At 31.5% G+C, this 13731-nt stretch overlaps 1 long non-coding RNA gene and 8 other non-coding genes across 9 annotated transcripts; all 9 read left to right on the top strand.

Annotated features, from left to right (window-relative positions):
• Positions 1-1758: 1758 nt before the first annotated feature.
• On the top strand, positions 1759-5169 carry LOC132254108 (uncharacterized). Its single transcript, XR_009466264.1, has 2 exons — positions 1759-2082; positions 3597-5169. It is a non-coding gene; the product is annotated as an uncharacterized LOC132254108 (long non-coding RNA).
• On the top strand, positions 2404-2526 carry LOC132254121 (small nucleolar RNA SNORD14). Its single transcript, XR_009466290.1, has one exon. It is a non-coding gene; the product is annotated as a small nucleolar RNA SNORD14 (small nucleolar RNA).
• On the top strand, positions 2900-3004 carry LOC132254138 (small nucleolar RNA snoR99). The gene has a single exon (XR_009466307.1). It is a non-coding gene; the product is annotated as a small nucleolar RNA snoR99 (small nucleolar RNA).
• Positions 3155-3276, top strand: LOC132254117 (small nucleolar RNA SNORD14). Its single transcript, XR_009466286.1, has one exon. It is a non-coding gene; the product is annotated as a small nucleolar RNA SNORD14 (small nucleolar RNA).
• LOC132254119 (small nucleolar RNA SNORD14) lies at positions 3633-3754 on the top strand. The gene has a single exon (XR_009466288.1). It is a non-coding gene; the product is annotated as a small nucleolar RNA SNORD14 (small nucleolar RNA).
• Positions 4778-4899, top strand: LOC132254145 (small nucleolar RNA SNORD14). The gene has a single exon (XR_009466314.1). It is a non-coding gene; the product is annotated as a small nucleolar RNA SNORD14 (small nucleolar RNA).
• Positions 5170-5255: 86 nt separating the features above from the next.
• On the top strand, positions 5256-5377 carry LOC132254120 (small nucleolar RNA SNORD14). The gene has a single exon (XR_009466289.1). It is a non-coding gene; the product is annotated as a small nucleolar RNA SNORD14 (small nucleolar RNA).
• A 302-nt stretch (positions 5378-5679) lies between these two features.
• On the top strand, positions 5680-5801 carry LOC132254118 (small nucleolar RNA SNORD14). Its single transcript, XR_009466287.1, has one exon. It is a non-coding gene; the product is annotated as a small nucleolar RNA SNORD14 (small nucleolar RNA).
• A 177-nt stretch (positions 5802-5978) lies between these two features.
• Positions 5979-6102, top strand: LOC132254122 (small nucleolar RNA SNORD14). Its single transcript, XR_009466291.1, has one exon. It is a non-coding gene; the product is annotated as a small nucleolar RNA SNORD14 (small nucleolar RNA).
• The last annotated feature ends 7629 nt before the right edge of the window (positions 6103-13731 follow it).

Here is a 13731-nt window from a genome sequence, read left to right as displayed (position 1 = left end):
AGTATGTTTTGAATTTTGGACAAAGTATGATAAACATTAAAGTGAATTATTATGAAATAAAAAGGTTTAAAAAAAATAGAAAAATTGTGTTTAAAAGCAATCTACAATGATCGATTGGGTATGTGAACATGATTCACAAATTTTTAGAATTAATTGGTTAAAATATATTAAATAATTAACAAAATTGAGAATCTAATGATTATCACATGTTTTATTTTTTTTAAAAAGTAACTCATTTTTTTTTACATAAATGCTATTTATTATTTTAAGTATTTATATGTAATTTTTTTAAGTTGCTTTTATAATAACATTTATGTCGGAATAAAACAAAAAATAATGATGGAAGGTTAAATTTTCAATTTCAATAGCTCTTTTAAACAAGTAACATTTATGAAAATATTAGTATTTTTCTTAAAATAAGGTATTCCTCATCAACAAATATTGCGGTTCAAATAAAAGAAAAAATATTCACATTTTAAATGACCATTAACCTATAGTCATTATCTCATTTAAAATATTAGGAAAAAAATAAAACCCTATAAATCGTTAATAAAGATATTGGGAACTTTATTTTTTATAAAAAGGTAAAGAGAAAAGTTAAAGACTCAATGCACTAAATTTCAATATGATTATAAAGTATAAAGTGAAATATTACACTACATTACATTGTTGTTTGTCATCAATTCACCGTAATTTTTTTATTCCTAAATAGACAATTATTTAAGGGAGCTGTTTTTAGCCTTAAAAACGTTTTTGAAAAAAAAAGGTTGTTTGAAAAAAATTTGAAAATCATTTTTACAATTCTAAAAAATCACTTATTATGTTAAAAAATCATTATGGACAAACATCGTATTCGATAATGATTTAAAAAAACGCTTAATTTTTAAGTATTAAAAAAATTAAAAGTGTTTCTTATTATCAATATTAATGTGTGTTTAACAGTAATTTTATGAAATGTTTATAACATTTTTAATGTTTGAATAATAACAAATTTTAAGTATTAAAAATTTTAAAAACGCTTCATAAAATCATTATAAAACAATTATTAAACTAACTCTTAATAAGTGATTATTGTAAAAACATTTAAAAAACACTTTAATTAAAAACATTTTAAGTAAAAATACTATCAAACGCACTTTTAATCTATATTTTATAGGTATTTTTTCATGAATATTTTATTGTTCATATACTTATATAAATAAGTATAATTTGACTTGATTAGTTTAATATTAATTCCTGTTTAAGGTCCAAGAAATGTTAATCTTATTGTATAAACAACTATTGAAAATATCGAAGAACATCAATTTACCATTATCAGATGATAGAATATTGTTTAGCTCTTTTTATGGAAACAATTTTCTAAAAAAAAAATTTCAAAACATTTTTTTGTTTTAAAAACAAAAAAAAAATTGGATGTTTTGACTTCCATATTAAACTATTTTTTGAATTATATTTTAAAATATATATTTGGCTTTGATATTAAACTATTTTGTACATTATATTAGTGTATTACAATAACTCTTTATTGAGTCTTAAAAGAAAAGAAAAAAAAAAAGGAGTTTTGTGGGGGCTTGGCAAGTTGGCAGCCAATCCAAACTAGCCCTTGTAATCCAAATGGAGCTCTAAAAATAATACGCTTTAAGCCAACAAACCGTCCGCCAAACAGGTCGCAGAGCACTTTAGTTTGGGCCAAGTTGACTGGGCTGGTTTAACATGGGCCCATCCAACCCAACCGACTTCTGTGGTGGTCAGCTGACTCAGCTCAGAGACTACTAGGTTTGGCCTCTAATCTAGAACGTTCGTTCATATAAACAGATCTCGACCGTTGATCCGACGAAAACCCTAACGCGAACCTTCTCAACCCTAAATTCCTCTCCATCTTCTCTCTCTATATATTCGTCCTCTCCCTTCGTTCTCATCATCTCCATCGCCGGCGGTTGTCGCTAATCTCTGGATGACTCTCATTCCCCCCGCTGGCGCCTGATTTCATCTTCAGTCAGATTCAGTAGATGCGGTTTCTGATTTTACGCTCTTATAATGCGACGGCTTTCTGTGTGTTTGCGCATGGTTTTGATTGATTCCGTAAGGACTTGAATTCTGTTTATTTTCTAGACTTTTCTTCCTTTTTGTTCGATCCGAAAGGCAGTTTTTAATCTTTAAAAAATCTGTAAAATCGGTGTGATTCAGATTTTGATCTCCACAGTGCTGTCGTCGTTCATCTGTTTTGATGCATTATATGATAATTGCTATTCCTATTTTGTTCTTTTTTTTTTGAATTAAAAAACTGATTTCTTGTCTTCGGGTCTTTATTTTTTTATTTATAGTGCAATCGATTTTGATGGGTTTATGGTTTGGTTTTGATCGATTTATGTTGTTTTTACTTTTTTATTATTTTTGTTGAAACGTCGATGAGGATAACTCTAAGGCCTGTTTCTCAAAACATTCGCAGTGGCCGCCTAAGAGCTTTCGCCTTCGCCGGGCTTGAGAGCTACTGCTGCTTCAATCCTTCCTTGGATGTCTGAGACTGAATTTTCTTTTTCATTGGCAATTTTCTTTTGAAATTGATTTAAATCTTTCCATGAGATTTCAAAACTGTAATGCTAGTTTTATAAGTTGTCGTTGCATACAATCTCAAATATCGGTTCTCTTTTTCCATTTATGGATCTTCTTTTGCAAGTTTGCCTCTATTTGATTGATGTTCGTGTGTATATGATTTGTTTTGGGTGATCCTTTGATGATAATCTTGAAGTTGATGGTGTTCATACCGGCTTTCCATTAGCCGTTTTAGTAAAGTGATTGCCCTTCACATCAAATTTGTTATTAACTGTTATTGGGGGACATCAAAACAGCTGTGGGACTAGTTGGGACTTTCACGTCTACCCCTTTAGCTCAGTTTAGAGTGCTTCAGGGATGAACAAGTCCCTGATATGTAATCTTATCCATCTATTTCACTTTGTCAGCAATCTATTTTGTATTTTGCTGATCATTTGCGGATGGAACATCCTCAAACACAGTGATACTTTGAGCCCAATTAGCCCAATTATCGTTTTAACACGCTGATGTATGAGTGTACTCTGTGTACTCTGGTGTGTGTTTATAGTGGCTGTAAATTCCTGCAGTGATGTTTGTCGAGTTTATGAAACTGTTAGATAAGGGTCGATGATGCCAAATCCGAAGGCTTGTTTCTCAAAACATTCGCAGTAGCCGCCTAAGAGCTTTCGCCTTCGCCAGGCTTGAGAGCTTGTGCTGCTAATCCTTCCTTGGATGTCTGAGACTTAAATTACTCTGTATGAGAAATTTTTTGTTGTTTATCTCTTGAAGTTGAATGCTTTCTTAACTTAGTTGGCCATGTAAAACATATACCCAGTGTAAGATCTTGACAGCTATTGTGTTCTAGTCTCTAAAGCCAGCATTTTTAAGTTGAATGCTCCTCAGAATTTATTGGCTGTGTGAACATATACCTAATGTTCATGCTGATAGCTATTGTGTTCTAGTCTGGAAAACCAGCTTATTATATTTGCATACCTCTTGATTGGCCTTCAAAATTCTTAATGTAATTAGAATGTATCTTTATGGTATATTTTATTTTGATTTAGGTGTTACTATTGTTTGTCTAAAATTTTGTGTCTCAATGTCAATGATGACAACTCCAAAGGCTTGTTTCTCAAAACATTCGCAGTAGCCGCCTAAGAGCTTTCGCCCTTGCCAGGCTTGAGAGTTTGTGCTGCTAATCCTTCCTTGGATGTCTGAGATCTCAATTGTGCTCATTGTGTCGCCCACATATACCAATTGCAGATTGTTTATGCTGGTATTTGATCCTTGTCAACTTGATCTGTTTTGTTTAGGATGGAATTTTTAGAACTTTCAATTCAATTAAATTATTCGTTATGTCTATGACTATTATCCTTGTTACTATCTTGTTTATTCTAGGTGATCATATAGTATTATTTTTTGCTGAATTAATCACTTAGTCACAACCAAGCTTTTAAGAAGCTAAAGGGTCTTGAGGCTTTTTAAGCCTGGAGGTAGAACAATGTGTTTAAGCCTCAACTTAAACAAGTCAATATCAAAAGATTAGAAAAACACGTGCACACACAAGAAAATTGAATAATAAAGAACACAAACATTAGAGGAATGAAATTAATTTTTTGTCATGGTTTGTAGCTTATAATTTAGTTCCTTTTTCTCTCTTATAAAATTAAGCTCGTTCTCTCATATCATCAAATATTTTTAAACATTAGTGTTATCACAAATGGGATCCTTTTGAGAAATATAATCATATGCAATTGCTATATTTTCCTCCCCCTCCATAGATATTGATATTTCTTTGTTCACTAACTGAAATTTTTTATTGCCTCTTAAAAATAAAATAATGATTATATATTAGATACTAAGATAATCAATAATTCTCCTATTCTTTGTTCTCAAACTCTTTTTCCCTTCCACTCAAAAGCTTAATTGGAAGTTGATTAAGTCTTTATTTTATAAAAGGTTGAATCAAGTTAGCCTTGAGCCTCAAGAGAAGACTAACTTGTAGACAGTGTAGGCCCTACTAGCCTTTTAAAATGCTACTTATAATCCTGAACTGTTCCCACTGATCCCAACTCGGAAGGCTTGTTTCTCAAATCATTTGCAGTTTGCATGTCTGACATGAATTGTCTAAGAATGACACACTCTTCTTTTTTTTTTTCCTGTTTATGTTGGGGCCAAATGTAACTGATACTCCTTGTAAGTGCCTGCATTGATGTTTATCGAGCTTATAAAACTGTTAGCAAAGGGTCAATGATGCTAAATCCAAAGGCTAGTTTCTCAAAACATTCGCAGTAGCCGCCTAAGAGCTTTCGCCTTCGCCAGGCTTGAGAGCTTGTGCTGCTAATCCTTCCTTGGATGTCTGAGACTTGAGTTACTCTGTATGAGAAATTTTTTGTTGTTTTATCTCTTAAAGTTGAATGCTTTCTTAACTTAGTTGGCTATGTGAACATATACCCAGTGTAACATCTTGACAGCTATTGTGTTCTAGTCTCTAAAGCCAGCTTTTTTAAGTTGAATGCTCCTCAGAATTTATTGGCTGTGTGAACATATACCTAATGTTACATGCTGATAGCTATTGTGTTCTAGTCTGGAAAACCAGCTTATTATATTTGCATACCTCTTGATTGGCCTTCAAAATTCTTAATGTAATTAGAATGTATCTTTATGGTATATTTTATTTTGATTTAGGTGTTACTATTGTTTGTCTAAATTTTGTGTCTCAATGTCAATGATGACAACTCCAAAGGCTTGTTTCTCAAAACATTCGCAGTAGCCGCCTAAGAGCTTTCGCCTTTGCCAGGCTTGAGAGTTTGTGCTGCTAATCCTTCCTTGGATGTCTGAGATCTCAATTGTGCTCATTGTGTCGCCCACATATACCAATTGCAGATTGTTTATGCTGGTATTTGATCCTTGTCAACTTGATCTGTTTTGTTTAGGGTGGGATTTTTAGAACTTTCAATTCGATTAAATTATTTGTTTTGTTTTTAGAACTTTCAATTCGATTAAAATATTTGTTTTGTCTATGACTACTATCTTTTTTTTTTGGTGCAAAATGTAACTGGTATATCCAGTGTTCCGACCATTTCTTTATACTCCTTGGAAATGCCTGCATTGATGTTTATTGAACTTATGAAACTGTTAGAAAAGGGTTGATGATGCTAAATCCAAAGGCTTGTTTCTCAAAACATTCGCAGTAGCCGCCTGAGAGTTTTCGCCTTCGCCAGGCTTGAGAGCTTGTGCTGCTAATCCTTCCTTGGATGTCTGAGACTTAAAATCACTTTTTCAAATTAGTCTTATATTTTGTTTCTATTGGCAAAACCCATACGCAAGTGCAATTTTTTTTTTTTGTTGTGTTTGTTGCTTGAAGTTGAATGCCCTCTGAACTTAGTTGTCCATGGGTGTATTATTTGCTCATTTATTCACTAACCTAAAGGTTTGTGTCTCTATGTCAATGATGACTACCCCATAGGCTCGTTTCTCAAAACATTCGCAGTAGCCACCTTAGAGCTTTTGCCTTCGCCAGGCTTGAGGGTTTGTGCTGCTTAAATTCTTCCTTGGATACCTGAGATCTCAATTGTGTTCGTTGATTGAGTTGTGTATACCAAATAAATTAAACTTTTTGCTGAATTAATCATTTAGGGTTCTTCTGTCGTCTAATTTTAATCACCTAGTTACAACCCTAACCTTTCTCAATGATCTCGACTCCAAAGGCTTATTCACAGTAGCATGTTCTAGATCATCTTTTATTTTTCTTTTTCTGGGTCAAACATAATTGACGGTGTTACAACCATATATCCTTTAGTCACATCTCTTTATATGCATTGTGATGATTTAGAGGGGCATTGTCACTTTCATTTCTCCATTAGAAATCAAACGCTAGCCATTTAAGAATTTATTTAATTCTAACATTGGCATCATATCGATATGGTACTACCTTACACATTGTTTCATGTTTGGTTTTTCAATTTTTCTATGCTACAAGTCCTAACCTTCAAATCTTTAAGCGTTCCTGCGTAAGTTGGACAATTTTGATTCTGTCTCCATGGTTCGTTAATGCTGTAGACCTATACAGAACTGAAACTTGTTTCTACCATAGATATTGAATCTATGGCACCTTTTTATTTTTTATTTTTTTTTGTCTTTGTCGACCTTGGAGTTCCGATAGCTGGGTTGTGTATATTGGGGACATTTCAATGGTGATTATAATTTTGACTATTTAAAAAGTAAAGTCAAAATCAGGAATCTTCAATTATGGAATTGTAATTGGTGACTATGATTTTGATTATTTTAAAAAATATTCAAAATTATGGTCATCACTTGTGATCTTATAACTTGGATGCTGATGTGCGGAAAAAGCAGGTGGGGAATTATTTTACAGCCTAATCGAAGTGTAAGGATGTTTTTTTGGCTAGAGGGGCCTATTTTGAGTCCAAACATGTTTAATCCCCTGGGGTATTTATCAGTTATCTAGACTGGCTCTTCTGATGGTGAAGCTCTTCTTTTATTTCAATGAAGTTTGACGCCAGCATATTGGTTTACTCTTTAATTCCATTATTTTAGTAGGAATGGGATGGGTTGTAAAGTAATTGTTGATGCGTGGATAGAATTTTTACCTTTTAGAACCAAATATTCTGTTAATGTTGGTTTTAGCGCCTGAAATAGGAAATGCATGTTGTAATCCATATTTTTATATTAAATGAAATTGTAATCATCTGCTGTTACATATTTTCAAATGAAATAAAGCATGCTGTGCAACACGTTTTTTATGCATGATCGTGATTGTAGCATAGGAGAGAGGGTGTTTATGTGAACTTTATTTTAAATTGACGGAGTTAAAATGGATGTTCAGTAACAAATGGAGTACTTTTTATTAACTGCGAATATGCACACGGCAGCAAAAACTACAAAATCTCTTTACGGACGACTTAATGATCTGGGTGTGAGTGTGAAAAATAATTGGGTGTGCAAAATTGGATTAAGGGCAGTAGAAAGTTGCCTTTGTGCCACGAGATGAAGCATAGTCCTCAGCGTCAGTATTAGAGTCGGTGTCAGGGTAAATGTCTTGAAACAATGGCCGTCTCCTCCTCCTTGACCTGGTTGGCTCATTCAGAAACCTGTCAATGCAAGTATTCACATCTTCCCTTGATGGGGATTGTCACTTGAAGCACCTGACAGCATAACTTCAATGCTGTGGGGAGTTCCCCTCCATATTTCTTTCCCAGACTCTTTGGCCGGTCAGGATGAACATTTAATTTGTCTAGGATCATTCCGTCTTAACCAAGAAGTAAGAAGTTTTCAAAACTCTAGGTTTTTTCAAATTTAATCTTCAAAATTTTAGTTTTCAAGTTTAATTTTCAAACAATTTTTAAAATTTTAATGGTCAAAATTTAATTTTCAAATAATTTTTAAAACTCTAATTTCTGGATAGTTTTCAAAATTTCAATATTTTTTTTTCAAATTTAATCATCAAAACTCTAATTTTCAAAATTCTAATTGTCAAAATTAAATATTCCAAAACTCCAATTTTCCATGTAAAATTAAGTGGGCTTTGATGGGGCCTAACACTAAGATATTTTCTTTTAAAATTGATTTGATTGAAGCGCATAATTGACATTGATGGTATTTTACTCTGTTTTGTGGCACATGTGATATATTTTGTATTCATTATTGTGCATTAACCCTATTTTATGATAATGTATTATGACTTGTTGCTAAGGTGCGATTTCACTCCTATTTTGCTTATTCTCATATATGATTAGTTTTATTATTTGATCATTTTATCGATATCTATTGATTTCTTTATTAATTGTTATACTTGCTTCACCTTGTTTAATAGAGATCGTATGTATACGAGCTTAGAGGGGTGTTACAGTTCATCACCGTACCTTCTCAGACCCAGTTTTTTATAAACTTGTTTTTTTCTTTCAAGAGTTTTTCTTTTTTATTTTGTTTCTCTTTAAAAAAACAAAAATAAGTTGTGACTTCAAGCTTTTTATAAAAATCATTTTTTTCACAAATAAATAAAAAAACGAGTTTGCCACTGAGAGGAACACATTATGTAAAATGCTGTCACAATATGTTTAAAAGATTGCTTATAAAAATTATTGATAATTGAGTTTTAGTAAAGAGGGAAGATTTGTAAAAATTTAAGATATCTGTCGGTTTGAAATTTGTTTTTAATGCAAAATTTTGTTTATAAAAATAATTAAAACTAACAAAATGTAGCAAAAAATACCTATAATTTTATTTTATTTTATTTATTTTTAATATAAGTTGATTATTCAAGAATCTCAAATCTCTATATAAAATTAGAGACATTTGACCTGAGTTTTGATTTACAAACTGAATCTTGAAAAATTGACCCGCCGTTCGAGTTCTAAAAATCCGTCGGAATCCGACATCATTAGCTTCAATACGACCAATGGGGTTCCACCGTACTGCCGGCGATCATCAGCACATCCTCCTCCACGTTCACCAACGGTGTCGGCTTCGTCTTCTCAACAACGGCGATTCGTTGCACGAAGAGCCTCCAAGGCCGTTGGTGGTGCTGTGTTAGATTATCGACTTTGCTTCGGAGCGCAAGAAGCGCATCAGAACCGAGTCGATTAGTTCAACGAGCCTGAGAATTTTCGAAGGATTGCTTCTGGAAATGCCTTTGTCTTCTACCATGAATTCTCTTCCCATCTCTGCTATTACGAAAGAAAGAAGACGGAGAAGGAGAATGAAGAATTTGAAGAAAATTTAAATAGCATAGGATCACATGTTGACAATTAAGCATCCATTTAATAGCAAAATTCTTCCATTACCTTGGTTCGTGCTTTGGGAAGCCATTTCTTCTCTCCTTTCTTATCCAATAATCTGCTTTCCGGGTGCGTGATGCTCCGAGGATGAGCGATCAATGAACTCTTCCCTTTAATCCCCAAAATTCAGTCCAAAGTGGAGTGTGTGCGTGTGTGGCCGGGAGTGTTCTTCAAAGAGAAGAAAAGAGAGAGTAGTCCACCTCCAAAAGCACACACACCTCTATATATATATATATATATATATTGCACATTACACACTTTAGTTGGACGACTTGACTTAATGGGCCAGTCAAGTGAATTAGGGTGAGCCCATAAAAAATCAAGCAACAATTTGTGTCCAGTCCCATTATGGACCACAATGCAAAAATAAATAACACTGATTTATGACATTATTAAATTGATTATGTAAGTCCACACATAAAAATTCCAACAATCTCCCACTTGGACTACATAATCAAACATTACAACATACACATAATCATAAATCAATGTCCCATAGAATCTCATCAGAAATAAATAATCAAAAGCAATCATATATGCTTCATTGCTTGATTCATAGGGAAATGTACAATAATAGCAATCCTTTCAACAATAACATAGTATTACAATACCAAAAAATGGCTCCCACTAACTTAATACAACCTAGGCTTTCAACAACCCCATTTAAGATACATGTTCTTTAAACGCAATTATGGGTAAGCCTTTTGTTAATGGATCCGCCAACATACCTTTTGTGAATATGTGTTCAATATCAATAAGAGACTCTGACACTTTCTCCTTAACAAAAATAGAACTTTACATCAATATGTTTGGAGCGAGAAATACTCCTAGTGTTCTTGGAGAAAGCAACAGCTGCGGAATTATCACAAAATAATTTCAGCGGTCTCGAAATGGAGTCAACAACTCCTAAAGCTGAAACAAAATTCCGCATCCACATAGTATGACAACAAGCCTCATAACAGAATTCTCTGAAAAATGGTTTGATTCACTGCGACTACCAAAAATGTTTTGACTCGTAACATATTGAAATTTGTGCTAACTAACTAAACCGTACTCTTTGGGTCGTAACTGAGTTGGAAGTGTTATTAACTGTAGGTAACCGTTTTTTAAAACTGTTTTCAAAAATAATTTTTTAAAATAATGTTCAAAAAATATTATTCGATATTTTATAAAACAAAAATCTATTTAAAACTATAATAATTTTTACATTTAATATTTTATTTTTAATTATTTTATATCTTTATATAATTATTTTTTAAATAATTATTAAAAAATAAATAAATAATATTTTTTGAAAACATAATTTTTTTTTTCCTTTTTAAAAATCAAACGTATTTTCCTAATTTTTTATTTTGATGAACATAAATTAACACTCACAAACGTTATCAAAATTTTCATTATTTTTGTCAGATTTTATCATCTATTTGTATATTAAATGGTGATCGAATGTGTCAAAAAAATTATCATAAGAATACAAATTGTGATATTTATTTGGGGAAGCAAAACAGTTTTGAAATTATTAAAAAAAAAAAAAATAGAAAACCTGTATGTCTTTAAAACAACTTTTAAATAAAATAAAAACAACTTTGAAAAAGTCCTAATTTTGCAGAACCTTCACTCTCATGAAGTACAAATTGAGCTCTATGTTTTGTACTTACATGATGCACTAGCTTTGCAACTCTGAAGATATACTTGAATTGTCACACCAGATAATTGGAACCTTTGAAAATTCAACTATGAAGAATGTAAAGGGGTGAATGAGTGAAAATTAATATATGACATTTTAACCTACTATTGTACCAAATGAGCTTAGGAAGGAAAATTTTTCTTCTTTGTCATGTTCTACTCCGGAATTATTAAAATAGATGACTTTTCCCGGTCATTATCACCCTATATGATAATTTTTTTCAATTTTAAAACTTTCGATCTAATCCTACTTCATAAAAAAAAAACTAACTTATTTTTATTCAAATTTTATTTTATTTTATTTTTTCAGATCCAACTGTGATGGTTTGGTTAATTAGAGCTTAGGAAGGAAAATTTTTCTTCTTTGTCATGTTCTACTCCGGAATTATTAAAATAGATGACTTTTCCCGGTCATTATCACCCTATATGATAATTTTTTTCAATTTTAAAACTTTCGATCTAATCCTACTTCATAAAAAAAAAACTAACTTATTTTTATTCAAATTTTATTTTATTTTATTTTTTCAGATCCAACTGTGATGGTTTGGTTAATTAAATAACAACTCCAAATCTTCAATAGAAAGTAAGTTACTATTTAAAAAGTTCGTATGATATAACGAAAAGGAACTAAATTGCCAACAACAAAAATAAAATATAATGTCCTAACAAACTCTTTATTCTCCAACTAAATATTAAAGCTAAGGTTATTTTAGCTATGAAGTAACTAAACTTTTGTTTTCAACTTCTATAGTTATTTTAGCTAGTTTTTATAGTGTTATGGGATCAAGTTTCATACAAGAAAAATGTAATAACCATAAGTAAACCTTCTATCAACATCAATGTCTTAACCCACATCACAAAAACCAATAAAATCTAATACCTCTATTGTAGACCTTTCAAAATGGAAGTCCTATTCAAGAGGGCCTACTAGATACCTTCAAATATCCTTTACTTCTTTCCAATGAACTTTAAGTGGATTTCGCTATCAACTAGCAAACTTTGTTAACACTAAAAGAAATCTTAGGCTTGGTGATTGTGACATATTGAACAAACTAATGACACTTTTGTACAACCTAGAACTCTTTATAGGATCATTGTCATAACTGATTAATCCACTTGTCATTAGTGCAATAATTGGTTTTGCATATTGCATTTTGGCCTCGAAGAGTAGATTAGTAATATATTTTGTTTCGGAAAAATAAAAACCACCATCTAAAGTGTACTTAACCTAAATTCCCAAAAAAAAAAATCGATGAGATCAAAATCCTTTAAAGCAAAACTTTGATTCAAACTAAAAGTTAAAATTTGAACTACTTTTGTACCACTTTCAATGATCAATATATCATCCACATGACCAAAATATAGGTAGAATGTTGGGCAATGATTCTAGTGGAAAAAAAAAAGTAATCTAACTTAGCTCAGTGAAATCCAAGTTCAAGTAAAACATAATACAACTTCTTTAACCAAGCTTTAGGGGCTTGTTTGAGACCATATAAAGACTTGTGAAGCTTGTAAACTAAATATGGTGTTTTGGGGCCTTTGCAACTTTCAAGTTGTTCCATAAACACTACCTTTTGTCAATCACTATTTAAGAAAACATTATTAATATATAGTTGCCTAAATGTCTACACTTTGGAAAGAGTTATAATAAGAACAATTTTAATAACTGTAGGCTTCACTACGAGATTAAAGGTCTTATTAATATCAAAGCTTATAACCTAATTAGATTTTTTTATTACAAGCCGCTCATTGTTCTTATTAACAACACATCATAATTTTCTTTTACTTTGAACACCTATTTGCATCCTATAACTTTTATTCTATTAAGCAAAAGTAAAAAAGACTAAATTTTATTTCCCATTAGCGCTAAAAAATTATCTGTCATAATTTGTTTCCATTACAACAATAATAAAACTTTAAGTTGAATTTGGCTCCCTTGAAGCTACAAATATCTTGTGTTTAAAAATTTCATTTTTGGCTTTTGTCACCATTAGATGTATGTTCTATACTTCTATCCATCCGTTCTAACTAAAACAAAAGGCATTCGAGCATGCTCATTAGAAGCCACAATAAAGTTTTGTAAAATAGTAGTTTGATCAATCATGTTTGTTTTTTTTTTTAACAGCATGATCACTAGGATTTGCCAAGGATAAGACAAGATGCTAAGGAATTGGAGTTAGTATAACTAAAGAGTTAGAAAGAATTTCTAAATGAATATCTAGTATAGGATGTGTTTGAGACTAACAACCAAAGGAAAATAATTGAACTATTAATAAACAAAGTTTAGAATAAAAAAGAACTAGAATGGAAAAGTTTCATATATGGAAATGATTGTTCATCAAATATGACATCACATGAGATAAAGATTCTTCTGATTTGATCAAAGCATTTGTAACCTTTATAATTCAAACTTAACCAATGAAAACATAGGAAGTTGAATGAAATTGCAAGTTATAAGTGTTGTAAGGTCTAGTGTTTGGAAAACAAATACAACTAAACACTTAATTTGAGAACAAACTTGTGTTTTATGGGAAAAAAACTTCTAAGGGAGATTTATGGTGAAGATTATGTGTAGGTAGCGTGTTAGTTATGAAAGCTAAACTTGTAAAAGCTTCATTCTAGTATCTCAACATCTCAAATGCTTTGACACAAACAATGAGACAATTTTCAACTATATGGACGTGATGTCTCTTAGCGACACCATTTTGCTTAT

Source organism: Vitis vinifera, chromosome 7, assembly GCF_030704535.1.
Source record: "Vitis vinifera cultivar Pinot Noir 40024 chromosome 7, ASM3070453v1".
Classification (NCBI taxonomy): Eukaryota; Viridiplantae; Streptophyta; class Magnoliopsida; order Vitales; family Vitaceae; genus Vitis; species Vitis vinifera.
Note: the sequence above shows the minus strand (reverse complement) of the source record. Positions and strands in the feature narration are given on the sequence as shown.